We start from the raw sequence: 27,790 nt of genomic DNA, 5'->3' as shown, positions 1-27,790 counted from the left end.
GGTGCGAAAGTACAAGGAACTGTGGCAAGGGGAATCGAAAGTACCTCCACCAATGTGTTACGGGGTAGTTCAGTTTGTAGCAGAGGGCGTATACGGAAGACAAGGCTTTCAAACAGACGTTTTCTGCAGGCACCAGCCGACGCTGTTGAACGTCGTCTTCTATCAAACTACCCCGCCGGGGTGGTGCAGTGGTAAGACGCCCGACTACTGTGCCGGAGTACCCGGGTTCGAACCCGACCTCGGTGGCTGCCTTTCGATGGAGGCGAAACGGAGTGGCGTCCGTGGGCTGTGCGATGTCAGTGCATGTTAAAGAACCCATGTGGTCGAAATTTCCGGAGTCCTCCACTACGGCGTCTCTCATAGCCTTAGTCGCTTTGGGACGTTAAACCCCACGAACCAACCAAACCAATCTTCTCTCAAACTCACGAGAGTCTTCCTCTTCTTTCCTTATGCGTATGCGCCGCCTAATGTGACAATATTAATAATAATTGGTTCTCAGGAAGGGGAAGGCGCAGTATCTGTCATACGTGTTTCTGTGGACGCCTGAACCACGCCGAACGGAAGGAGGAAAGTGAGAATGAATGTGAAAATACAGAAAGAGGAGAAGTAGTGGAGGGTTACGGAGCACTTTCAACGATCTAGTGATCTTTAACGTACAATGACATCGCAACAGCACACGGACGCCACTTCGTTTCGCCTCCATCGAAACGCAGCCGCCGCGGTCGGGATCGAACAGGGGTACTCCTGCGCAGTAATCGGGCGTCTTACCACTGCACTACCCTGACGAGGCCCATACGTTGCACCCACGTTATGGTTTCAATGACGAGAGCTCGTCGGTTCGCCTCCCACAGAGATTAAAGCTCGACTGGACTAGCAAGTTTGAGTGCATTAACCCACGAACCCTTCAGCTCCGGTCTGAATCCAGGGGGACCAGCGTTTAGACCACTGTTTTATGATTTTCGTGGTTTTCCGTTTTTTTATTTTTTTGTGAAGATGACACGATAAGTTTCTTTTACGATAGAGGTGTACGATTTCGCAGTAAAAAGTACTGAAGCATTGTTGTGTTAGTGGGTACGCGTGAATGAGAAACTGCAAGGTTACCCCACACTTGAATTATGGAAGCTATCCTTTCGAGTTATAACTGAGAATGAACGACCCCATGTCGCAGAAAAGCCAGTGTCGGCGTTGTCCATTTCCTAAAATTTGCAATGAACGAAAGACAAATGTGGTAAATATCCTCCATGTGCGTGAAATGCTATTGCGTAATTAACTGTGGAGTCGCCTCGGCATCGCATCGAACACGAACGAGTGCCTTCCGCTAAACGTGCACTGAGAAGAATCAAGTTTTAAGAAGCGGCGCTCGCGCTTACCGCTGACGTCATCGCTCGGCACACCTTGAGAGAAAACACACAACAAATAGAAACAAGAAAATACTTTACTAGGTTTAAAACGCTATCGCGCCTAAACCTTAATGGTGAAGATAACAGCTGTGCGCAGTGACGGAAGCAATTTGAACAGGTGCCTCCTAGTTGTGGTTGCCACGGAAATAAAGTATCAATTCCGCTGAAACTTGACAAAATTTTTGTTCGAGTTTCTGCGTTGGAAAACGTGAGATTCAAGCCGTGGTTGGGTGTAGGGATGGTTCCAAGGTGTCGCTTGTTCTAAATCCCTTGGGGAGGCAGAGTTCTTTCGCCTACTTTTTATGCAGAAACCTAATGTTCAATTCTAATGGCAGATCGCCAGCGCTTGGCCACAGCAGCTGTCTCTGCCAAGAGCCGTCGGTGTAAATGAGAAGGTGGTGTTGGAATGCCTCATAGATGACGGCTTCGGTCAGCTGCTGCAATGCACAGAGCATTGTGGTGCGTTTCCCCGCGATGCCGACGATATCTCTCTGAACCTCAGGAAAAGCGGGCCAGGGAGAGCACAGGTCATAAGGTGGCGTTGCATTGGTGAGCTACCCGTACTCGAGCAGCGCCGCTCCCATGCGCGAGTGGTGATGTCGCAGCCGATGTAATAGCGGGCCGCCGTCCGCTGCGCGCTGTAGGTGATCTATGTGTCGGAGTGCCCACCGCGTGGCCTGAAGTTGTATTGGCCGCGAGCCTGCCTCGGCCAAAGCAGCTGCGCATTGAGAGTTCTGAGGAAGGCCGAGGCAAATGCGGAGCGCTTTGCGATGCTCGACCTCCAGCTGCTTCCAGCATGGTTTGCGCATTGTGAAGAGCGGTAGCGCATAGAGAATTGCCCCTCCTGCCGCGGAGTTGAACAGCCGTAACACCGCTTGCTGGGAGATTCCCTGGCCTCGAGCAGTGAGCTGTGTACGGCGGCAGTGGTTCTCTTTATCTGCAGGCCGGCCTTGGTCGACGCGGGTCGGAAGGAAAGGCGCTGGTCTATGTCTACCCCCAGGTACCGCAGCGAACGTCGCCCCGGCAGGAGGGTCCCGTCCAGTGTGAGCGGCGTTGGTGGCTTGCACGAGCTCGGAACGCAGGCCATTGCGATGAACTTGCCCGCTCTGAGCAAGAGACCTAGGCCGCGCAAACATTCGTCCAGCCCCAATTAATTCCTTGCAATTTGTGGAATGTTTCAGCACCTATGGGGCTGAAACATGGAGGCTAACCAAGAGAGTTCTACTTAAGTTGAGGACAACCCAGAGGGCTATGGAACGAAAAATGGTAGGGGTAACATTAAGAGATAGAAAGCGTGCAGAGTGGGTCAGAGAAATAACTCAAGTTACCGACATTCTAGTGGAAATTAAGAAGAAGAAATGGACATGGGCAGGACATGTAGTGCGAAGAGAGGATAACCGATGGTCGCTTAGGGTAACAAACTGGATTCCAAGGGAAGGAAAGCGTAGCAGGGGGAGGCAGAAAGTTAGGTGGGCGGATGAGATTAAGAAGTTCGCAGGGGTCAAGTGGATGCAGCTAGCACAGAACCGGGTTAAGTGGAGAAATATGGGAGAGGCCTTCGCCCTGCAGTGGGTATAATCAGGCTGATGATGATGATGATGATGATGATGAATTTGTGGAAATAAGAGACCACCGTCATCACCCACTTTCCGCCCTCTCTGCCACACACACACACACAGAAACACACGACTCCTGCCTACCTCCCTTTCCTGGTAGTGCGCTTCATGTGTACACCGAGAATCTGGACATATACATGCGCCTTCTCTTTCCTCTAACCAGTTTAATAATTTATCACCACGAGTCCGTAAGCTACACCCCCGCTACGGTTTCAATAAGTAGAGCCCCTTGGTACGACGCCCTCGACTAGCATTGTTGAGCGCGTTAAACCGACGAACAATTGCATGGCCTCCGAGATCACATCCGCGCGCACGTTTTTCACGCGCGCAGTGGTGATCTCGGAGGCCATGACCATTGAATACCGTTCCGAACATCGGGTGACAAGCGATTAGACCACGATTTTGTTGTTTTTTGTGGTTTTCCATTTTTTTCTGACGACAACACGGAACTTTCCTTTGACGGTAAAGGTATACCGCTTCGCTGTAACAAAGCCAATCAATATCTAAAACGTTGAATAAAGCATTGAAGCAATGTTGCGTGTGGGCACTAGCAGAGTCCTTCAATGCTTCTGGCACTAGCTACGGGGAATGTTCAGGGTAGTCCCCACTCTAAGCATGGAAGATGTTCCGTCAGTTATTACACGAGAGCGATGGACCCCCTGTCAAACAAAATCCGGTTTTGGCATTGTCCGTTGCAACGCGAACATCCACACTGAAGGAAAGAAGCAAGTTATAAATAGCCTCCACGTGTGTGAAATGCTATTGCTTAATTAACGATGAAGCCCCTCGGCATGTATCCAACACAAATAGCAGAATCCGAGAACGCGCAGTTAAGCGAGTGGCAAATTACTTTTCCTCTGTACTTCCTTTTCGCTTGGCGTGCACGTAGCGCCATCATGCGTGTGGCGCACAGAATAAGATAGACAGGGCATGGCCTCCGAGATCTTCATCGGGTCGGCTCGGATCGGCAACGATGTTGCCGACGAACTACGGCTGCACCTTGAGGCCCGCGCGTTTCGGCAAGGCGGCGGGCATCGTTTCTACGTCCCGGAAGGATTAATAAATAAAAATGAGTATAGCAAGTTGCTCTATGTAGGAATTTGAAAACAGAGGCTCCCTTCTCAGTGCACGCCTCAACCGCATTGTAAGCGAAAGAACGCTTAGAATCACGTTTCAGAACAAGTAATTACCAAACAGTCATGCTTTGGACCAGTTGAGGAGTAAGGAGTGTTGTCATGTAGACTACGTCTTTGTGTCACTCAAAAGCCTGACACGCAAACGCTATCGCTCTCCATTCTTAAAGGGGAAGCTTAAGCGTCCTCCATAGTTCTTAAAAACTACCTACTTTTTCTTGCGACTTGTGCCTGAATAACAGCTGTGCGCAGTGACGGAAGCAATTTGAACAGGTGCCTCCTAGTTGTGGTTGCCACGGAAATAAAGTATCAATTCCGCTTAAACTTGACAAAATTTATGTTCGAGTTTCTGCGTTGGAACACGTGAGATTCAAGCCGTGGTTGGGTGTAGGGATGTTTCAAGGTGTCGCTTGTTCTAAATCCCTTGGGGAGGCAGAGTTCTTTCGCCTATGGTTATGCCTTTTGTTTCCGTTTCTGATGGACGTGTACAGGTGGTTTCAAGTCCAAATTCATATTTGTAATATAATGTAAATATTTAATACATCCGAAAACACATGTCAACTGCACACTGTGCATGGGATTGCTGTGTACCTGTATTTATTTGTCAAGTTATTTTACACTGTGTATAATTTCATTTACATTGTCATTCAAAATTGTAATATCATCACTACTAGCAGGTAATTGTTTCCAGAGTATAAATTGTGAATTTTAATCCATTTCTTCGACATAATGTATCTTATGTGCAGTGTCCTCTGTTCTGAACCGTGTAAATAAAATAAATAATAATTGGTTCACAGGAAAGAAAAGGCGTATCTGTCACACTTGTTTCTGTGGACACCTGAACCGCGCCGTAAGGGAAAGGAGGAAGGTGGGAGTGAAAGTGAAAAGAGAGAAAGAGGAGCCGTAATGGAGGGCTACGGAATAATTTCGACCACCTGCGGATCTTCAACGTGCGCTGACATCGCACAGCACACGGACGCCTCTTCGTTTCGCCTCCATCGAAACGCAGCCGCAGCGGTCGGGTTCAAACCGTGTACGTTTTCAGTTTTGGTCATTTGTCATCACACATGTCAATATATAATGTCTAAGAAAACTTTTATTGCGAAAGCAATACTACTTGCACTTTCAAGCCGTTGCCGTACCGTGGCGGTGCCACCATTGAACTTTCGCGTGACCTCTGTGTGACGCCACGGCGTAGAGCTGGGCGACCATCTCGCGCCGTCTGCGAGTAGTGGCGGTGCCACCACCGGTGGCCTAACTGCCGCGCTGTCCGCCAGAAGCGCAACAGGTGTTGTGACGTCACGCAGAAGAGCTGGGCGACCATCTCGCGCCGTTTGCGAGTAGTGGCGGTGCCTCCGCCGGCGGTTTAACATCTGCTTCGATGATACCACCTAGCGCTAGGGAAGCTCGTCGCAGTGAGCGTAAGACAGCAGCGAGCTACAGAGACGGAAGAACAGATGATCGTGTACAGAAATGCGTATCGCTATGCAATAAAAGAAGTGCAAACAAAGAGCCACTTCTTTACAGACCACCAAAGCGTCTTTATTGGCTTAAATAAAATTGAAACATAAAGTGACGTCATATCGTATCCAGAGTAAATCATTGTATAACCACCACAGTCTAACCATAACAAGCATATCCATAAGCACCACCACCAGCCGAACAATGCCTGAAGCTGGGCGTAGCCATGGGTATTGCTTTAGTAATCTACCGGGCGTAACCAAGCTAAGCCTTTGCCATTTTTTTTCTAAACGCACACAGCTGTTCTGTTGCGGTAAGTGTTTTATGTCTAAGTAGCAATGAATTGAGAGGCAAAATGTCTGGTGTGGTATGTGTTCTGCACAGCTTTAATAGCAATAAATAGACACGCAGAGAGAATCTATCATAACATCAGTAATACTGAATAACTGAATACCACGTAGCCGAAATTATGCACTGTTGTTACCCCCCTGTACCGGCAGATCGGCGCCACCAAGACTTCGCGTCCAACGGCCTCGCACAGGATTGTCATTGATGCCAAGCAACCTATGACTTCATTTGGCGCCTTATTTGGGCTATGCTGCCCATTAACGACCACCGATAGCAACAGAGCGCCGTGCCTCCAGTGCAAGGCCGAATTGTCCGCTCAAGGAGGTTAGTCCTTACGCATTCGTCGCCTCATTCGTGACGCGCCTCTTCTGGCGCGCGATTAATGAGAATTTCCACGGAAAGGGCGTTGCTCCATTTCCTTCACGTGGTCGCTATCCTATGACATTTCGGACACAGCAATAGCGCCTGGATTGTTTAGTATATGGCGAAGTTGTGGCAAAGCTGTATTTATATGGCGGGCATTGGCCGCATGCATATGAGCAAGGGAGCAGCTGCAAGATGCAGACGCATCTAAACCGTCTCGTCTTTTTCATGTCGGCTTTTGTTGCGTGCGGCGGTCTTTTCCATGAAGGCACAGCAGGGCCAGAGTCATCGTGCACCTCCCATCGTGGACTGTGAGTGCCTGTATTGCCTATCGTCGATTGTCAAAACTCAGCGTCAAATGCCAGTGACGTGAACCTAACGCAAATTTTCCGTGCGCGTCATGATCATGCCAGAGCTATATCGACATCGTTGGGCGCATTGAAATACGCCCCCCAAGCCTTTTTCGCCAGTGAGCAAGGGAGCAGCTGCAAGATGCAGATGCATCTAAACCGTCTCCTCTTTTTCGTGCCGGCTTTTGTTGCGTGCGGCGGTCTTTTCCATGAAGGCACAGCAGGGCCAGAGTCATCGTGCACCTACCATCGTGGACTGTGAGTGCCTGTATTGCCTATCGTCGATTGTCAAAACTCAGCGTCAAATGCCAGTGACATGAACCTAACGCAAATTTTCCGTGCGCGTCATGATCATGCCAGAGCTATATCGACATCGTTGGGCGCATCGAAATACGCCCCCCAAGCCTTTTTCGCCAGTGAGCAAGGGAGCAGCTGCAAGATGCAGATGCATCTAAACCGCCTCCTCTTTTTCGTGCCGGCTTTTGTTGCGTGCGGCGGTCTTTTTCATGAAGGCACAGCAGGGCCAGAGTCATCGTGCACCTACCATCGTGGACTGTGAGTGCCTGTATTGCCTATCGTCGATTGTCAAAACTCAGCGTCAAATGCCAGTGACATGAACCTAACGCAAATTTTCCGTGCGCGTCATGATCATGCCAGAGCTATATCGACATCGTTAGGCGCATCGAAATACGCCCCCCAAGCCTTTTTCGCCAGTGAGCAAGGGAGCAGCTGCAAGATGCAGACGCATCTAAACCGTCTCCTCTTTTTCGTACAGGTCAGTAATAAGCAATGTCCTGAATTTAAAAGTGACTCGTTATGTTTGGTTGTGCTCCCTTGCTCAGAGGTGCTATGTGAGTGTCTGGAGGGTTCTTTTGACTCATTCTGCCTTCTGGTGCTTTTGCTAAGTGGAGACGTAGAGGCCAACCTAGGCCCCTTGAATGTGTCTGAACAGCTGGAAGCTATATTCGAAAATCAGAAAATGTCATCTAGAGAGCTAAAATATATCAGGGAGAAGTTAGAGGGCCATATATCAGAGTCAAACCGAAGGTTGACTGCCATTGAAGAAAAAATAGAATCCTATGCACCAACCGTAAAGAGGGTAGAGGAATTTGAAAGTTCAATTGTGGAGCTGCAGGAGCAGATTTCATCACTGTGTAGCAAAGTTGAAGACCTAGAGTATCGCTCTCGGTGTAATAACTTGATTATCGTCGGGGTCAAGGAAGACAGCTCAGAAACTTCGAAGAGCCTAAAGGATGCTGTGGTAACAGAAGTGTTCGAAGGAAAACTAGGAATTAAAGTTGGGAGTGCTGAACGCATACACCGTATCGGCAGGCAATCTGTGGGTAAGAGCCGACCAGTGACAATACGGTTCTCCGACTGATGAAAAAATGAACCTCCTTAGGAATGCGAAAAAGCTAAAAGGTTCAGGTATGTCATTATATGAGGACTATCCTCCTCGAATACAAAAAGTACGAAAGCTGCTCTGGTCTACCGTTAAAGATAGCTGCAATCCCGAGGACAAGGTATTCGTAAAACTTGACAAGCTAGTTATCAATGGGAACACGTATGTGTTGGACGAAGAAAGAAAAGAAAGACGAATGCTTGCTACATCGAACGAACATAATGATGATTCTGGTGGGCAAACTGGTGATAGCGACAGTGCTGCCTCATTCTCGAAACGTGCAGTCACTCGAAGTCAGAAACTAAAGAACTATAAATGATGGGCAGATAAGAGCAAACCGTTGCGAATCATTTCTCTCAAAGCACAAAGCATCGCAAATAAAACAGCTGAATTCGAAGCGCTCCTTTGCGAACTGGACCATCACGCTACGTTTGTGACGGAAACCTCGCTACATTCTGAGATCACTGATGATATAATTGTTCCCCCCGCCAACAAAATTTTGCGACGCGATGGGCCGACCCGCGGAGGAGGAGTCGCGATAGTGCTTAAGGAAAGTTTACCTGTTGTACTTCTGGCTGGGATTCCCAATCATGAAAGTCTGCTTTGTAAGGTTGATTTCTGCGGCAACACTATTGTATTGGGTGTAGTGTATCGACCTCCTAATGCGGATGTCGCTTTTCTCGAAGACCTGTGATGATTACGCGCAACGCCGTCGTGGCGACTGAGTGTTCGAAGTTCATTTTAGCTGGTAATTTTAGCTTGCCTGATATCGATTGGTATCGCAAGAATGCTGTGGGTGCCAATTCTGATCATTCTGAGCTCCTTTTGCATATTGCCTTTACAGGTAATCTGAAGCAGATTGTTGAGAGACCAACCAGAATATGTACTTCTGTATCCCACATTCTTGATTTAGTGTTCATTAGCCATGCCCTTAAGTGTATTTCTGCTGATGTTTTGAAAGGTGTATCTGACCATAATCTCGTTTGGCGTACTTTTTCTCTGTCAGCTTATGTTGAATGCGAAAAACGACACATTGTCGTGAAAAATTTTAATAAAGCTGATGATGTGGGATTCCTCGATTTTCTAGAGACTTATTTTGACAGTGTTAAGGCTGAGAAGAATGTAAATGCATTAAGGTGCATGTTTGTGCATGCTTAAAAAACTATGCCTTGATTGCTTGACAAAGTATGTCCCTAATATTGGGAAGAAAAAGAAACATAACCCATGGATTACTCGGGACATAATCCGCACTAAACGTAAACTAAAGCGGATGCGGCTTTCTAGTACACGGAATAAGGCAAATGTGAGCATGTTGGGCAACAAAATAAGAAGTAATATCAAGCAAGCCTGGGACTCATTTTTTACCAATAAGCTTGGTCGCTTTCTCCGAGAAGCTCCAGAAAAGTTCTGGCGTTACATAAATGGCACAAAACAACGCAATATGTCACTAATAGCCAATGGTTCACCTGTCACAGGACCAAAAAATATTGCTAACGTATTCAATTAGTATTTTAAATCAGTGTATGCTGATAAAAACTCAAGTTTTCCCTCTAAGCCCGATGACTATTCCTCTTGAATGCCATATGTTGTCGTCTCCCACGAAAGTATTTTTAACCTACTTTTGAAACTTGACGCGAAAAAGTCCAGTCGGCCTGATAACATTCCACCAGCTTTTCTTCGCCGCTATGCAGAATGGTTGTCCCATTATCTCTTTGTTATCTTCAATGCCTGTTTGGCTCAGTGCGCAGTACCGTCAGAATGGAAAACTGCACGTGTCGTACCAATTTTTAAGGGAAACGAGCCAACTTGTGTATCTAATTACCGCCCGATTTCTTTGCTCTCGATCAGTTTTAAAATGTTTGAACATGTGATTTGCCGTGCCTTGACAAAATTTTTGGAATCCAGCAATTTCCTTTCTAACGAACAACATGAGGTTAGGCGCGGCTTATAAACCGTCTCACAACTGATTACCACTTGTCATAATTTATTTATCGCAGTAATAACAAGCTAGAAATGAACGCGGATTTCCTAGATTTCGCCAACGCCTACCATAAGGTTCCGCATACTAAACTCGTAGAAAAACTTTACATTGCCGGAATCAATCGTAATATTATTGACCTTAATAAAGCCTACCTAGAAGACAGATTTCAATATGTTATTGTTACCAATGAGTACTCTGATTCACTACCGGTTTCATCTGGTGTACCACAAGGATCCGTTCGAGGTCCTATTCTATTTCTGATCTATGTAAACGACATAACGAATAAAGTTGACCCAGAAGTTAGAGTTAAATTATTTGCTGATGACTGCGTTCTATACTCTACAATTAACTCCACAGTGGACCAGATTAAGCTCAACAGTAATCTGCAGAAGATCTCTAATTGGTGCACCCAATGGGGCATGTTTCTTAACAATAATAAATGCTTGGTCCTCAGAGTTTGTAAAAGGAAAACTGTCCTGACACATCCATATTGTATAGCTGGCGTAAAGCTTCCAGAATCCGCGTCAGTAAAATACCTTGGCGTCTAGATAACCAATAACCTATGCTGGAACGCTCACATCGATGTCATTTGCGGGAAAGCTCTGAAGACTCGCTGGTGCTTGCAGCGTAAACTGTCAAAGGCCCCAGCAAACGTGAAATTGGCACCGTACAAGGCTTTGGTGCGGCCTCGTCTCGAATATGCATGTTGTATATGGGACCCTTACATAGCCAAGAATATTTCAAAATTAGAAAGAGTGCAAAGGCTCCCAGCCCGTTTCATCTGTAACAGATTCAAGCGCACAGATAGTGTTTCAGACATGATCAACTCCCTAGGTTTAGAATCCCTTCAAGCAAGGTTTAAATTTTGTGCCTAATATACAACGATGTGATTAAAATTAACTCCCATTATTACATTACTCCTGTTTCGCGCGCAAGTACGCGTTTTAATCACGGAAAAATGCTAGAAGAATTTCGAGCATAGTCTAATATAGTTAGACATTCTTTTTTTGTCAAAACAATTGCAGAATGGAATAATTTGCCGATGTGTGTAGTGAACAGCCCGAATATAGAAATGTTTATTGATAACTTGAGAGCCTCACGCATGTGAAACCTTGTTTGTTTTTTAAATCATCTGTTTTGCCTTCCATGAAGCTCGTATAACTTTGTTGAACTTTTTTAATTGTATCTTTGCTCACCCCTGCTTGGAGTCAAACAATTCCGTAGTATTACTAAATAAATAAAAACAATACTCGCTCATCTTTGTTGTGATTGCATCAGTTACTTGGCAAAACATTTTTTTCTAGGAAGAGTAGCACTTTCAGAGGCAAGGGTTTTGCACGTATATTTATGACATCAACAACTGCATAACAAGGTAGTCAGGTCAAATTCTAGCTGATGTGCCTCCTTGAGGCTGTAGTTTTGTGGAATACCTACATCGCAGCCTTGCTATGTAATTCCCCTGTGTTCATGCACTTCTTTCTTCCTCTCTTCCATGCCCACTATGAAAGTAAGAATAATTTACTGATGAGCCTCGAAAATTGCCGATGGTTGCATTAGTTTCTAATGCGATATTTGCGCGCAGCTAATCAGCTGCTTCAACGTTTCGATAGATTGAGGTAAAGATTCAAGATATGTTTGTAAAATTATAGAATTTATTTTTTTGTATTATTCGATACCAACCAGTTTTTCTTCCACCATATACAAATATTGTGGGCCTTTCCTTTCCTGCAAAACACTAACTCTATGGACGGATGGGAAAACGTTTATTTTTATCGGTTTTAGATTTGAGGGTTAGGTTGCATTGTTGGCCGTGCCAGATAGCCACCAGTTGCGTCCCGTCGGCGACATCTTCGACCCACTCTGTGACCCGAGTCTGGACGCCTGGGTGCGAACAGCGCAGCGCGGCCTCCCACGCCTCCAGAGATGGAGTTGGAAGCAAATTGGCGGTTGCAGATAAGCCGCGAACTCCATGTAATGAGGCCTAAAGTGATGTCGATGCCACACTCTTTTCATTTGGGGTGAACCTGCTTTTTAAATATGTGCGAATATTCTTTGGGGCCGGGGAATGAGCGGGTTTGTAGCTGGCGTCAGATTATCTCCTAGGCCTCGTTTATTTAATTATGCGGGGGAGGAAAGATTCGCCTTTCCAGGCTAAAATGCCGAGTTGTCATGGAACGAGAGCACGTCCTCCCTCGTGCCCGCGGGAAACGAGGTACTCATCGCCTGGCAGACGAAACCTCTGGGGTATTCATGAGCCCTCTCGTTCCCGAGATTGCCCGAGTGAACCGGAACCCATACCAGTTCTATCGTCCTATCAGGGGATAGACGGTAGCTTTAAAAATATTTCCTGGCGGCAGGCGACAGACAGAACCTCCCGAAATTCCGTATGGCTGTTTTGGAGTCACTGAATATATCATCAGCTGCTGTAGAAGCGACGGCCAGAGCGATGAAAGCTTCCTCTGTAGCCTCGGAAGTTTTTTTTTGCGTACAGTAGCTAAAGGTAAGATGTTTTGAAGGCGTGGAATCACGCACCCCAGTCACCACACAAATCGTGAAACCTCGGTCTGTCTCTTCATAATTGACCTCATCTACGCAATAAACAGACTGGATTCATTTGTATTTGCTGTATAGTGCACGTGCTAGTCGCCTGCCTTCTTGGTGAACTGGGTGCATATTCTTAGAGGGGGGAGGGGGCTTGATAACACTCTCCTTCCTGATTGCGGCGGGCATTGCCTGCGATCATCCTCAGTGGGGTCGAACTTGATGCCTAGTCTTAGCAAGCCAAACCTCCCGGCTTTGGGGAGCGCCAGTTTGGAATACTGCGATACTAAATGCGCTTCCTTGAATCAAGTATGTTCCCATAACAAGCGCTAAGCGCTTACCGGTTGAGATGTTCCTCGATATTCGTAGTGCTTTCTGCTTGACGGATAAGACTCTGAACCCGTTGCTGTTTGTCTTGGTAAAGGTGCAGATAGGGCAGGGTGTGTACTAACCTGGTGAAGACGAAAGCCTGAATGAGTCGACAGGTGTCGCGTACTTTCGTGCCGCTTCTCTTGTTGGTGGTAGTGGTGAACTCTTTTATTGCGTCGAAAATTAGGGGACCAGACAGGGGACAGCGCTGGCTTAGAGGAGGTCGGCGGGGGTTCCTTGGGATGCCGCGGCCTCCACCGCACGCTGGCCGCACGCTGGATAAGCCACCGTTGGTCTGTAGCTTGCAAGTACGCAGGAGAGACTCTCACGTCTCTGGGGTGTTTGAGTTGTCTGTGTTTCAATGTGTACAAGTCCACGCCATGTGTATGAGAGTGGCTGGAGTTGAGCAGTGTATACACATGGGGCTATCTGTTCCGAAAGATCCTGCTGTATAAGATGGTGTGTGGGAAGCTGCCAGTTTGTAGTTTGCGCTATTGGACGGCCTCGCGTCTTGTTAGATCGCCGTGTGTGGGAGGATATGCACATCGTTTGAGTCGGTAGTGCTGGAGTATGTCAGTGTTAGTGGTTAGCAGACACGCGCGTGAGATATTAGTGTCAGCAGAAGCAGGGTGGCTGATCATACTCTCGGCTCGGCAGCTGAGATCTCGAGTGAGAGTGTGCGCCTGGGCATTTCCGCTGAGCGACTCGTGGGCTGGAACCCAAAGAAGTAAGCGAGATATTGAAGAGGGTGCTGTAGAACGTAGAATGTGTAACGCCTGGCAAGAGATGCGGCCAGCATCGTAGCTGCGAATAGCCTGTTGAGAATCACTGATGAGGACTTTGGCAATAGGGTCGGCTAGCGCTAGCGCAATGGCAACCTCCTCACCTGCGTTGACTGTTTCTGCATTGCGAATGCTGCAGGCTGTGTACCAGCTGCGATAAGGGGCGAGAGCTACCGCCACCATCGCTGGCCTCGATGGATGGTAAGAGGCGTCCGTATACGTGACGTCCGTGTCCGCTGAATCGTTTCTCGAGTTGACGAGCCCGGTCGACCCCTCTCGGCGTGGTGTTCCGGGTGAATCCGTTTTGAATGGGAGGAATGCGGAGATTTAGGCGATAATCCGGTGTTTTTCAGCGTAACTTGGGGCCGATCTCGACGGGGAGATCCCAAACTTGCTGCAGTACCGCTCGGCAGCATGTGTGTGTGAGAGCCGCTCATACTGGGCGATGAGGGTTGCTTCGATCAGTTCGCTCGCGGTATTGGAGATTCCGAGAGCCATGCGCTGATGGGTAGCTGTGGACATAGGAAGACCTAGGGCCGTTTTGTATGCTTTTCGAAGTGACGCCTCTAGCCGTTCGCTTTCGGCACGAGTGAGACGTAAGTAAGGTCCAGAGCAGGTGATGCGGAAGCAGATGAAAGCTTGATCGAGGCGCAGGAGTTTGAACTCTCACATGCCATGATGCTTGTTGGAGATTCGCCGATCTGTGCCACCGACTGGTCGATGCGTTAGAGCGTGATGTTGCTGGCAGACAGCTGAACTCACTCTAGGTAGCCTTAAATCGGATCCCATTCCTCTGGAACGCCAAGGTACACCACAAGGCTCGGTGCTTTCTCCTTTTCTATTTAATCTGGCACTGATTATGCTTCCCCCTAAGCTCGCGCCCTGCCGGGGCTGCAGCACACTTTCTACGCGGACGACATCACTCTGTGGGTAACCACGGGGAATGACGGCCAAATAGAGGATACGCTGCAGCAGGCAGTCGATATAATCGAAACTTACGCGTCGGGAGCGGGCCTTCCTTTTTCTTATTGCCTGATCTTGACATTAGAACAATTTCGCTAGGGGCCGCATCACGTCTGCCTCCCTCCGCTTCCTCCAAAGCGCCACTGCTCCGATTAGGGAAATGGAACTAATCTGGGTCCTGGCCCCCTCGTCTAATCCGGGGAACGAGGCGTCTCACGCGCAAGCCCGAGGTTTCGTCGACCGGGCAGCGAGCGCGCCCTCCCACCCGAATTTCACGAGGGACGGGTTACTTTTTCATGACATTACCCATCACTTCAGGCTAGAAAGGCGCACATTAACAGCATGTCCGTGAGCGTGCGGTTGAGGCGTTCGGTGAGGCCGTTCGTTTGTGGATGGTAAGTGGCTGTAAAAAGTGCTTAATGAAACAGTATCGAAGAATTTCGTCTACTCGAGCAAGAATCAACGGCGACGGTCAGTGATCAGCTGGCGTGGAGCCCCATGGAGCAGGATGACGCCGTGGAGAAGAAATGCAACCACGTCGGTTGCACAGCTGGTGGGTATCGATCCGGTAGCAGCGTAGCGCGTAGTATATTCCGTGGCCACCGTAATCCATTTATTCCCCGACGCAGAAAGTGAGAAAGTCCCGAGGAGGTCAAGGCCAACTCGGGAAAACGGGTCTACTGGGATGCCGACCGGTTGCAGGAATCCAGCAGGCATACCCGAGGACTTCTTCCGTCGCTGACACCGGTCACAAGAAGCCACGTAACGACGAACAAGTGATGGAAGCCTGGCCAAAGGAAGCGGCGGCGGACGCTGTCGTACGTACGAGATACGCCAAGATGACCCGCTGTGGGTGCGTCGTGCAGCTGTTGAAGAACGATGGTATGCAGGTGTCCGGAGACTACAAGCAGAAGCTCCGCGCCATCTGATCGCTTATTCCGTCGGTATAAGGTGCCGTTGTGCAGCACAAACAGAGCAAGGGTAGCATCAAGGTGATCAGTGCTGAGGCGATTAATAATGCTGCAAAGCTTGGGATCTAAGCGCTGCTCATGTCGAATGTTTGAAAATTCCGAGATGGCCAACACATATGTGTCATCGTCGCACTCGCTCGCAGGTGGCGTATCTACCGGGTTGCGGGACAGTCAATCGGCATCAGCGTGCAGCTGGCCAGACTTGTGGACGACAGAAAAAGTGTATTCTTGAAGAGAGAGAGAGAGAGAGAACTTTTATTCGTCCAACAGAGTGACTATCCCGCTCTTCGGGGGTTAGACCCGGAAGGTGGACAGTCGCCTTAGTTGCAGGCCGGTAGGTTTTGGATTCTGGGGGCATCTTCGGCCAGTCCAACAATTTCTCTTTGAGCTCTTGGGTCTGAGTTTCGCAGATGGGTCTCCCAGGTGTCTTCAGTTGTATTTTTAGCCCTGCCTGGTGACTTTGCACATTCCCACATTATGTGATTAGAGATCCCCTTTCCTTAGATAATGAACATAGGTCCGATCGTATTTCTGCCCATATATGGTTGACAAGAACTGGGTTCGGGTATGTATTTGTCTGTAGCTTTCTCCATGCTACTGCTTCCTCTTTGCCTAATGTGGGGTCTGGTGGTGGTAGGACCGTCCTGCTCAGTCTGTAGTGCATTGTTATTTCACTATAGTTAACCAGGTCCTCTTGTTCGCCTTGCTCCGGTGGCACTTCTCCAGCCCGATGTGTGAGATCTTGGGCTAGTTTGTGTGCCGCCTCGTTTCCGGGCACGCCTGCGTGGGCTGGCGTCCAAACAAGAGTGACGTCTCTTTCGATTCGCTTTTGATCTAGGATTCTACCCGCGATTATTGCTATTACTCCAGCGGCGTAGCTCCTGATTGCGATTTTGCTGTCACTATGTATTTTGCCTAGGTCTGAGTAAGAGCCAGTGCTATTGCACACTCTTCCGCTGTCTGTATCGATTTTTTTTATAGACACTGCTGTAACCATTTCTCGCTTGCCATTGAGTACGGCTACATTCATTTTTCCTTTGCCGCAGTATGCAGCGTCTACATGAGCAATTCTACCTGAATTTTCCGCCTCGAATCTCCGTGTCCTTATTTCAGCCCTTTTCTCTCGTATTTGCTTATTATATTCAGAGTGCATGTTCTTTGGTAATGGGGGGATATGGATCCGTTTCCGGACCTCCATTTTCATTTCCTCGGACGTGTCCCAGTTTTCCTTCGTTGGAAAACCTATTTCCCTCAATGTGTTTCTTCCACCCTTAGTTTTCTCTAGCCTTCTTTGTTGTGTAGCTGGTGTTGCCTCAATTATTTGATCTAAGGTGTTGTGTATTCCCAGCATCATTAGCCTGTCCGTGGAGGTACCTGCCGGAAGGTGTAGTGCTCTTTTAATGCATTTTATGATCATGCAATCGATCCTGTCTTTTTCGGCCCTTTTCAGGTCTAAGTAGGGCGTGGCATACCCGACCCTGCTTATTACGACAGCTTGTATGAGCCTTAATAGGTTACTTTCCTTAAGGCCTCCTTTTTATTAGCTATTCTCCTTATAAGGTTTGTTGTTTGTATGACTTGTCCTTCCAGTTTCTTTATCGTTTCTCCGTTGTACCCGTTCGTATGGAGTATCATTTCTAGCATCCTCATTTTCTTGACTTTCGGGACTGATCGTCCCTCCACTTCTATATTTACGTCCACTTGTTCTTTTTGCCTTAGGTGTTTCGGATTGTATACAAACAACTCCGATGTTTTTGAGGAACATTTCATGCCCCTCTCATTTGCATATTTTACAGTGTTGTTTGTTGCCTCTGGCACGTTTTGCTCGATTTCGGCATCGCTGCCTTTGTTTGTCCAAATGATTATGTCATCCGCGTATAGGCTGAATATTATGTTTTCTATTTTCTTTAGCTTTTCTGGAGGTCCACGCATGGCTATGTTGAAAAGTGTGAGCGATAGCACCGCTCCTTGTGCTGTGCTCCTGCCCCCCAGTTCGAATATCTGAGATTCTATCCCCTGGTATCTTATTTTTGCTTTGCTGTCTGTTTGAACATTTCTTATATATTCATACATACTTTCCCCTGCGTTTAGTTCCGTGAGGCCCTGCAGAATAGCATCGTGTTTTACACTGTCAAATGCCTTCTTCAGGTCCAATTATAAGATAACTTTACCATCTCTTGATCTTGATTTTACTATATCATGGTGTATCCTGAGCATAATATCTTGCGTACTAATATGTTGCCTAAACCATATCACATCCCGGGGCTACAGCTAATTCTCCTCCATGTATCTGGTCAGTCCTCTCTGAATCACATGTTCGAATAGTTTACCTACTCATGATGTGAGTGATATTGGTCTCAAATTATCAACCGTCGAAGGTTTTCCGGGTTTGGGTATTATCACTATCTCAACAAATTTACATTTCTCTGGGATTTCCCCTGTTTCCCAGCATCTCTGCATGAAATTAGTTAGCTCCACTACAGAGTCGTTATCCATGTTCCTTAGCATATTGTTTGTTATCTCATCGGGCCCTGGGACCGATTTTGTCTTTAGTCTACGGATTTCTGCTACCACTTCAGCTACCGTTATGGAGGCATCTAGTCGCTTGTTTGGGTGTCCCTTGTAGGTTTCTAATTTATCTTTCCTTACTTCTCCGATGTGTTTGTCTTTAAGTTCTTTATAGAAGTCATCATCGCTGCCACCACGATTGTTCCTAGCCTTTATCAACCTAATGGAAGTTTGCGCTTTAGTTTTCTTTGGGTCTAGCAAGTGTCGCATCATACTCCATGTCTTAGCCATGCCCATTTCGTTTTCCATTTGATTGCACCTGTCTTCCCAGTTTTGCTCGGATAGGATTTGTGCGTGGTCTTCTATTTCTTTGTTAAGCTTCCCTATCCTCCTTATAAGACTCCTGTTCCATTTTTGTTTCTTAAGTCTGTTTTCGAGACTCTGCTTGGCTTCCGACATGTGCAATAGCCGACTGTCTACCGCCTCTGGAGCATCCTCCCCCTGTACAATTTTGGTGTGCTTTGGACGTCTCGTTTAAGCCTGCTACACCATTCCTCAATATTGTTTGTGGATGGAATTTCCTCGGCGGTTCTCCAGTCTCTAAACTTGTCCCACTCAGTGATTTTGCTTTTTATGTTTCGCACTTTTGGCCCTCCTTTTATATTAATTAATATGATATAATGGCCGCTGCCTTGGTTTAATTCCATGTTGTACTACTGTAGACCTTCTATGTGCTTTGAAAGTGTGAGGTCCGGAAACGTGTCCTTGCTGACACTATTTGCTATCCTCGTCGGGCTGTCTGGGTTGTTATTAGGTGTGAAGCCTTGTTCCTGAATATCTTCCCATAGTTGCTGCCTTTGGAGTATTGTCTACTGTAACCCCATGCTTGATGTTGTACATTGAAGTCACCTACTATGAGTAGCTGTTGCCTTCCGCATATATTTTTAGCCTTTTTTATTAATGCACGGAATCTGATCTTTTTCTGCTCTGGCGAGCTGTAGATATTGAGTATGAAAATATTAGGCTCTGTGATGCTCCCGGCTAATACATCCATGAACACGTGTTCTATGTCCCTGGATCATATACCATGCTCCAGAGCTGCCATATTTCTTTTTACTAACGTTGTCACCCTCGTTCTGTCTCCTTTGTTACTATGTAAAGCTTGGTATCCTGCCAATTTCGCAGGACCCCCTGTTTCCTGCAGCGCTATTGCGAGAAGTTTGTTTTCTAATTGTTTAAGATGCTGCTGTAGCATTGGCATCTTTCTCCTAAAATCTCTGCAATTCCATTGCCAGATTTGATTGTTAATATTCGTCATTCTGTCCATCTTGAAGCTGAAGCATCGCTTCCTCTGCTTTTCGCTGCCACCCTTTGTTAGCTGCCAACTCCAGCTGTAATAGGCTAATATTCTCTGCCGGTTTTTGCATCCCTTCATTTATCTTCTGAATCGGTGCATTTATTTGTGCATCCATTTGTTTCATAAAATATGTGAAGCTTGTGATCACACTCTCTAGCTTCGTGAAGCCATCTTCCAATCTTGTGACACTAGTTTCCAGGTCTTGCGAAGACCCCATGTCATTGCTTTTCGGTTTTGCCGGCGGCGGTTGTATAGGTCTCATATCCTTGTCACTATTAGCTCCCGCCACGTTTCCTGCTGCTGTTCCTGCTACAGCTTTGGGTTTTTGCGTCTGTGCTTGTGCCTGCATTGGATTCTGCTGTTTTTCAAGTTTACGTATGGTTCCGTTTTGTTTTTTTATTATCTTTCGCATTTCCTCGATTTGCCTCATTAACTTGACTGAAGATAAAGCGCACAGGAAGACACACACAAGAGAAGAAGACACAGGACACGCGCTAACTCTCATCTGGTTTGTTTGCAGCCATAACAGCAAATATATGCTGAAAAGGGGTCATGCGCAGTACATAACAATAACATAAAGACAGAGTCAAAATAAGGAATATTACAAAACATGATCAAGGAATATCACAAAACACGATCAAGAAAACTGATCTCTGCCTTCCAGAGCCGCACCGACGTATCGCTGACACACCTATCTCCCCTTTTCCCGATATGAAATGCCTCCAAAAGCTCACGCGCTGTCTTATCACGGCCTCTGCCCAGAACCTTAAAGGAGTATAGACACCATTTTTTGAAGCGTCGGAAGGAATACGATTGCTTTCCTGGTTATACAGAGATGCTCCCCAAGCAATCCCAACCTCGCACATTTCCGCGAAGATATTTTAATTTGATTTTAAAAACAAGCCAGGCAAGTACTCCGTTTTTCAAAACCCATTGGCATCGACATCTCTGTGACGAAAACGTGTACATAGGTAAACAACATGACGTCATCAAACAACTCTGACGTGGAGTCGGCAAAGCAAAGAGCAGTGACGACACATGGCCGGATTCGAACAGCGCCGCCGCCGCTTGCGGCCGTGCCTGAGAAAGAACTCCGCTTCTGCTCGCTTTACTCGATGGCTTCTTCGTTGGTGCATGTTACAATTACCTCACCGGTGTACGTATGGAGACTGCCTGCTAAACTCAGGCTCCAACAGCATGCCTGCACAAGTGTAGGGCTTACGGCAACGGTGCCTGTCGATGGCGCGCCGGGAACATACTGCGCCGCTCCCCGCCTACCCTAGACGTCGCTAGCCCTAGCTGGTTTCACATCGAAGCGCCAACGAAAGGCGCTTCGGAACGAGCTAACGCTGTAAAAAACTTCGGAGTTTAGCGCCGTTTTACTGGCAAGCCCATCTCTTAAAATAATTTCTTGCTTTGCGCGACGCCTTCAGCAGCGGAGCTAGCTCACTGACATCAGGTGCGTCGCACCGGGCAGCAGCAGGAAAAAAAAATTCGCTTGTATCACTGTAAATATTTCTACAGGACCTCCGTATTGGCCGAATAATCCTCTCAATTTAATCGTGACTGATAGTCCTTTGTACAAATAGCTATGTAAGCGAATGAACAGCGATCTGCGATAGCCAGATTACCGATAGCGGATGCTGAGGCAGCAATGACTTGGGAGCCGATCGCGGCGGCCACGGCTTTACGCACCAAGATTGCCTTGACTGCGCTAGATGGCGCCACATACTTGGACGGCGGCACGCAGGCCTGCCGCGTCGGGACCAATCAGCGCGTGAACAGGCGTGAGCACGGGAGCCATCGGGAGAGCTTACGGGTTACGGTGGCTGATCGCGTCATTACTAAAGTATTTTTTAGAACAGCTTGGCTCACAGTGCTGGCCAACCGGACTGATAAAGCAGCATCTTTACGGTTCCTTTGTTCAACATTCCTACCAGTCGACATTTCCTGCGCGTCAACCGACCAAGCTTTCGTGGCTGCTGCTGATTTCTGCTTCGTCGCTTGAGTCGCAGGCGAGCGGGTCGGAATTAAATTGCCCGGCAATGTTAGCAACATCCGCGCTATTGGGCGAAACAACGTCGCAGTACTAATTATGCTACGCTGAAGCGCTGCTTGACGACGATATGTTTTCGTGCACGTGCGACAGCAAGCAGACGAAAAACACGACCCGAATGCGTCATCAGATTTTGTGTTTACGCGATCACCAACCTTGCCAGTAGGGGGCGCTCGTGTGGCGTTCTCGTATCTTTGACGTCATCGCGCGCTCGTGTCCGGAGAGATCGAAACCGAAACTGGCCCTGATAAATGCACTGATAAAAAATTAATTGATCTGTGCTGGGGCTTTTTGGGTCGCAGTCCCTTTGTTTTGGACCACTGTGGATCGAATAAAGCAAAAATACGGGAACAGAAAATGTACGTGTCTATACTCCTTTAATGTCCTCCAGTCGCTGCTCGCACGCAGTGCAGTTCGCGCAATGCGCTGCCAAATTTGCTAGCCAATGCTTAGGGTCTGCCCTCACGAAGTCGTGCCCGCATACTGTGCAGTTGAGTTTTAATAGGCAAATACAGAGGTTGCTGTCTGCTGGTTACCCTTGCGCGGTCATTATGTCAGTGACAGAAGCCCTGCTCCAGAAAACCAAAGCGAGCCATGCTTGGAAAAAGACTGCTCTGGTGAGAAATACGGCTAAACCTGTTGTGGTACCATATATGCATAAGGTTGCGCACCACGTGAAGAAAGTGGCGAACAGACGTGGCGTGCTGGTGGTGTTCTCCGCTCCGAAGAAGATGGCGGAGCTGTGCTCACGCATTTCGCGTGTTGGAAAACCGAGCGGTTGTGAGAAAAAACATGCTAAGCGGTTCGTCGACTGCTGCATGGGGGTCGTTTATGAGATCCCGCTGACCTGTGGGAAGGCCTACATTGGCCAGACCGGGCGCTGTATTAATGATTGAGCAGGGGATCATTTGCGGGCTTTAAGGAGTGGAGGGACAAATTTGGCAGCGCATTGCGCGAACTGCACTGCGTGCGAGCCGCGACTGGCTACATTAAGATTGTGGGCAGAGGCCGTGATAAGACAGCGCGTGTGCTTTTGGAGGCATTCCATATCGGGAAAAGGGGAGATAAGTGTGTCAGCGATACGTCGGTGCGGCTCTGGAGGCACAGATCAGTTAGAGATCAGCTCACTATTCATTGTTAGGCGTTACCTCCCCCGTAGTTGGAATATACAATCTCTCCAAAAAAGGCGGAAAAAGGTTCACTTGCCCAGAAACTTGATGTCTTCGTGATCATCGTGGCTTCCGCAGTTGAATACATCAAATATTCGAGGTTCAGACTCGTGGACGCCAGAAAACGTATATTCCTGAAGGCGGAGGGCCCAACGGCCCAGGCGACCAGTAGGGTCCTTCAGCGTAGAAAGCCAGCAAAAGGCATGGTCGCCGGTGATGACGGAGAATGGGCGGCCAAGCAAGCACGGGCGAAACTTTGTAATGGCCCACACGAGGGCTAAGCACTCACTTTCTGTGATCGAGTAATTACGTTCAGCCACAGAAAGGAGGCGACTGGCATAAGCAATGACGCGAGTGCGACCCATCTGCAGTTGAGCGAGTATGGCACTAATACCGTGACCACTGGCGGCGGTGCGTACCTCCGCTGGTGCCGAGGGATTGAAGTGCGCCAGGACGGGCGGGTTGGTGAGGGCTGCAATGAGCGCAGAAAAGGCTTCGGATAGTTCTTGGTCCAAGCAAAATGGAGCGTCGTTCTTCAAAACAGTGGTGAGTGGACGAGCCGTCTCCGCGAAGTTGGGTACAAACCGCCGAAAATAGGAGCAAAGCCCCAAAAAACTACGCACGTCACGGGTACAACGGGGTGTAGGAAATGCACTTACAGCACGTATTCTATCGGGTAGAAAACCACGGGCGTTGACCACGTGACCGAGAACCTTCAGTTCACGTGGGCCGAAGCTATATTTCTTCGAGTTCAACTGAAGGCCAGCTCTTCGAAAGATGCCAAGAATAGAAATAGCTTTAGAACGTTGAAGAAAATACAATGACGTCATCGATATAGCACAAGCACGTCGTCCAATTCAAGCCGCGCAGGAGAGAGTCTATTATGCGCTCGAATGTTGCGGGCGCTCTACAGAAGCCGATAGGCATCACCTTGAATTGATACAGGCCATCAGGAGTGACGAAGGCGGTCTTCTCTCGGTCCCGTTCGTCGACTGCGGTCTGCCAATAACCGGAACGAAGATCAATGAAAGAGAGAAAGCGCAACTGGACTTCACTCCTTCTTTTAACTTTCTATCTCCTGCATCCCATTCCCCCTTTCTCAACTTGTGCCACAAGGCACAAGTTGAGAAAAATAAAAAGAAAGCTGGCACCATGCAAGCAGCCGAGGGCATCATCTATCCTGGGTAGCAGGTAAATGTGCTTCTTTGTAATTTTGTTGATGTGTCGGTATTAAACGCAGAATCTCCAGGTATTGTCCTTCTTTTTAAAAAGCACGACAGGCGACGTCCAGGGACCGCTCGAAGACTCTGTAATGCTTTTTGCTACCATCTTGTCCACTTCATCTTGTATGACGCGACGTTCAAAATGGCGACTCGATAAGGTCTTCTGATAATTGGACGATCGTCTCCGGTATCGATACGATGTGTAACGAGGGACGTTTGTCCTAAGGGGTGGTCACCAAAATCGAAAATATCGGTGTACAAAGTCAGAAGACTCGTAAGTGCTGTAGCACGGTCAGGGCGCAAGTTAGGTGCGACCATTCCTGATATGCGGGCCTCCGGAGGTGGGGACGGTGCAGGTCATGTCGACACTTTAGCAGTAGGGTCAGGAAAAAGAACGGCAACTGTGACGTCAGACAGTGGGGTCAGTTTAGTGAGACTAATGACCTCAAGAAGAACGTGCACAAAAGGGCCGAAGTTCAAGACTGGAATATAAGCGTTGTTATTTTCTACGTGCAGGATGTTATGAGGGAGAGCGATTCTACACTGCAGTGTCACATCGGTTATGGCGCAAACAACATAGTTACCATCAGGAATGTAGCGGAAAGACGACATGAGCACATACATTGCAGCTTCTGGTCGCAGGCGAGTAAATGTAGAGGAGCGGAGACGAAGCGTTGAAGTATCAGAGGTCTGTTTGTCAAGACAGAGTGGCAGGTCCAGGTGAAGCAGTCCAGAAGAACAGTCAATGAGCGCAGGATGTCCAGTTAAAACGTCGAGTCCTAATATAACGTCGTGAGGGCAACTGGTGAGGACTGTAAATAGGACAGGGATATGGCGGTCGGCAGTGGTAATTCTCGCAGTACACACCAATCACAGTAGCTGTGTTGCCATCAGCAACATGAATGGTAGATGAGGAAGCGGGTGCGAGTACTTTGTTGAAGTGTTGACGGAGCGAGGAACTGAAGACAGAAATGTGGGCACCAGTGTCAATAAGGGCAGAAACTGAGACTCCGTCCACAAAAATGTCAACGAGGTTACGTCTGGGTGCGAGGGTCAGTTCCGAGTTTACACTTCGGGTTGGTAATTCAGCGTCAATTCTGGCCGCTTCACTCGCTAGTTTCCCGATTAGGTGCCGGCATATGATGGGGAGGAGATTGTGACGAGGCCCCGGTGAACGGGATCGACGAGACCGTAGAGATGGAGATCGGCTGGAGTGACAGACACTTCACACGGCTTCGGTGTGAGGTTTACATGGGTGAGGAGGGAAGTGTACAGGTCCATTATATGCGGGGCGGAGCTATTCAGGTTGTGCAGGGAAGTGTCGAGGTCCATAATAGTACCGACGGTCAGCGTTGTAATAAGAAAGAGAGGCTGGGAAAGTACGACTGCGGCAATAACGTGAAGTGTGGCCTGCTCGACAGCAAATAAAACAAATTCGCCTGTCGTCTGAGGTGCGCCACTTTGCAGGATTGCGACTAACGTAGCGACGTGGGGGAGCTTGGATAGGTTTGGTTTGTTTTGGTTTGTGGGGTTCAACGTCTCAAAGCGACTCAGGCTATGAGAGACGGATAGTGGTTGCAGCAGCCACTACAGGAGCAGGATGCGCTGGTGACGAGGGCGGTAGGGTGTTGGAGGAAAGACCGACGTTGGCAAGTTCCTGGTGGACAACAGCCTGTATCATGGCCATGGTGTCGGGCAGTGGAGATGGGAGTGGGGCAGGAGCTAAGGCCTCGAGTTCTCGCCTGACGATCTGAGTCATGGTTGTGGACTTAGAAGGCTGTTGCAGAGGAGCCAGATCATCGCAGGATGATTTAGCGGCCGTGTTCGGAAGGCGCTCAAAGCGATGTACCAGGCGTTGTTGTTTAGCCTGCTCGAACCTTCGGCAGACTTGAAGCACTGATTCGACGGTAGAGCAATCCATGCAGAAGAGGATGTTGAACGCGCCATCTGCGATGCCCTTGAGGATGTGCCCTACCTTTTCACTTTCCGGCATGGAGCTGTTCGCTTTGCGACACAACGCGAGCACGTTTTGAATGTAGGCAATGTAGGACTCCGTGGTGGATTGGGCGCGAGACAAAAGTTTGGTTTTGGCTGCGAGAGCCCGCCCAATGGGCTTCCCGAACAAGTTGTGAAACTTTTGCTTTGAAATTTCCTTGGTAACAAGCTCGTGCTCGTGATTTTGGAACCACGTGCGAGGGGTTCTCGCCAAATAGAAAATTACATTGGCCAGCATGATTGTCGCGTCCCTGAGATTGTTCCTGCTGCATCGCTCGTATTCATCCAGCCAGTCGTCAACATCTGTCTTGTCTTCGCCATTGAAGATGGGAGGGTGGTGGATGTTTGAGAGGACGAGTGGCTGCGCCGATGTTGTTCCGGTGGTAGAAGCTGCCTCAGAGGTCATAGTGGCCGTTGTTGACGTTGTGATCCCAGGTAGGTGGCGGCCACTGCGCAAATCCAGCTTTCGGCAGCCTAAATGGATTTATGTGTGCACACGGGGTTCTTTTGTCACCTCCGCCAAGATGATACTTGGCAAGGTTAGTCCAGGATGACACAGCACACAAAACACAGAAGCACAGCAGCATCAACCTTCTTCTAGCACCAAACGTTGCTACCACTTTGTCTTCTGTCATTGTTGCTGATCGTTGTCTTCTTCAACGTCCAGCGATGCAGGGCATATATGTCGCAATATGATCACATTTTTTTCGAACTGCGCAAATTATCCACCTGCTGTGGAATTGATACAGCTCCCTTCTCCCGAGCAGTGGGAAGCCGTGCTGGTCAGTTCGGACCCGTAGATTTACTGCGGGTCATCGAGCGGGCTAATATGATCACCTTAGCCATGGACCAGCGGTAATCTAGTACGTCTCACCTTAGACCTGCTTGAGCGACGAAATAAATCTTTGCAATCCAATCCAGGACTTCGGTGGCTGCGTTTCGATGGAGGCGAAACGAAGAGGCGTGCGTGTGCTGTGCGATGTCAGCGCACGTTAAAGATCCCCAGGTGGTCGAAATTACTCCGTAGCCCTCCACTACGGCTCCTCTTTCTCTCTTTACACTTTCACTCCCACCTCCCTTTCTCTCTCCCCCTACGGCGCGGTTCAGGTGTCCACAGACACAAGTGTGACAGATACTGCGCCTTTCCCTTCCTGTGAACCAGTTATTATTATTATTATTATTATTATTATTATTATTATTATTATTATTATTATTATTATTATTAAATAAAGATTGATTGATTGATTGTTATTATTATTTATCCAATCCAATTGTCCCCCTACTTGTTTCCGAAGAAACCGAAGTATCGCGCAGGTTTTTTTAAAAACTACCTACTTTTTCTAGCGACTTGTGCTTGAATAACAGCCGTACTCAGTGACTGAAGCAATTTGAAATGGTGCCTCCGATTTTCGGTTGCAACGGAAGCAAAGTACCCATTCCGCCATAATATGCCAACACCTGTAATATTAATAATATTAAACTGGTTCACATTACGGGAAAGGCGCAGTATCAGTCACACTTGTTTCTGTGGGCACCTGACCGCGCCGTAAGGGAAGGGACGAAGGTGGGAGTGAAAGATGAAATAGAAAAAGCGGAGGCGTAGTGAAGGGCTTCGGAGCAATTTCGACGACCTGGGGATCCTTAACTTGTGCTGACATCGCAAAGCGGTGAGTGGAGGGTGGCTGTTCCTGGCCCTACGGGGCTGTTATAGTAGGTGAACGCCGCTTGCGGTTGGGGCTAGCCAGCCACCGGCATTATCTGTTGTAGGCCGTCATTGCACCCGGCACTGCTTCGGTAGTAGA

At 48.2% G+C, this 27,790-nt stretch overlaps 1 long non-coding RNA gene across 2 annotated transcripts in view; it reads left to right on the top strand.

Moving 5' to 3' along the window:
- Positions 1 to 6,282: 6,282 nt before the first annotated feature.
- Positions 6,283 to 27,790, top strand: part of LOC146188398 (uncharacterized) — a 50,453-nt gene continuing 28,945 nt past the window's right edge. Inside the window, exon 1 of one of the 2 annotated variants that reach the window (XR_014707528.1) lies at positions 6,283 to 7,446. This is a non-coding gene — a long non-coding RNA (uncharacterized LOC146188398). The remainder of the gene's footprint in view (positions 7,447 to 27,790) is intronic. The other variant, XR_014707529.1, reaches the window with a different exon arrangement.

The sequence above is a fragment of the Amblyomma maculatum genome, chromosome 5 (genome assembly GCF_055883805.1).
Source record: "Amblyomma maculatum isolate TAMU_Amacu chromosome 5, ASM5588380v1, whole genome shotgun sequence".
In the NCBI taxonomy this organism is placed as follows: Eukaryota; Metazoa; Arthropoda; class Arachnida; order Ixodida; family Ixodidae; genus Amblyomma; species Amblyomma maculatum.
Note: the sequence above shows the minus strand (reverse complement) of the source record. Positions and strands in the feature narration are given on the sequence as shown.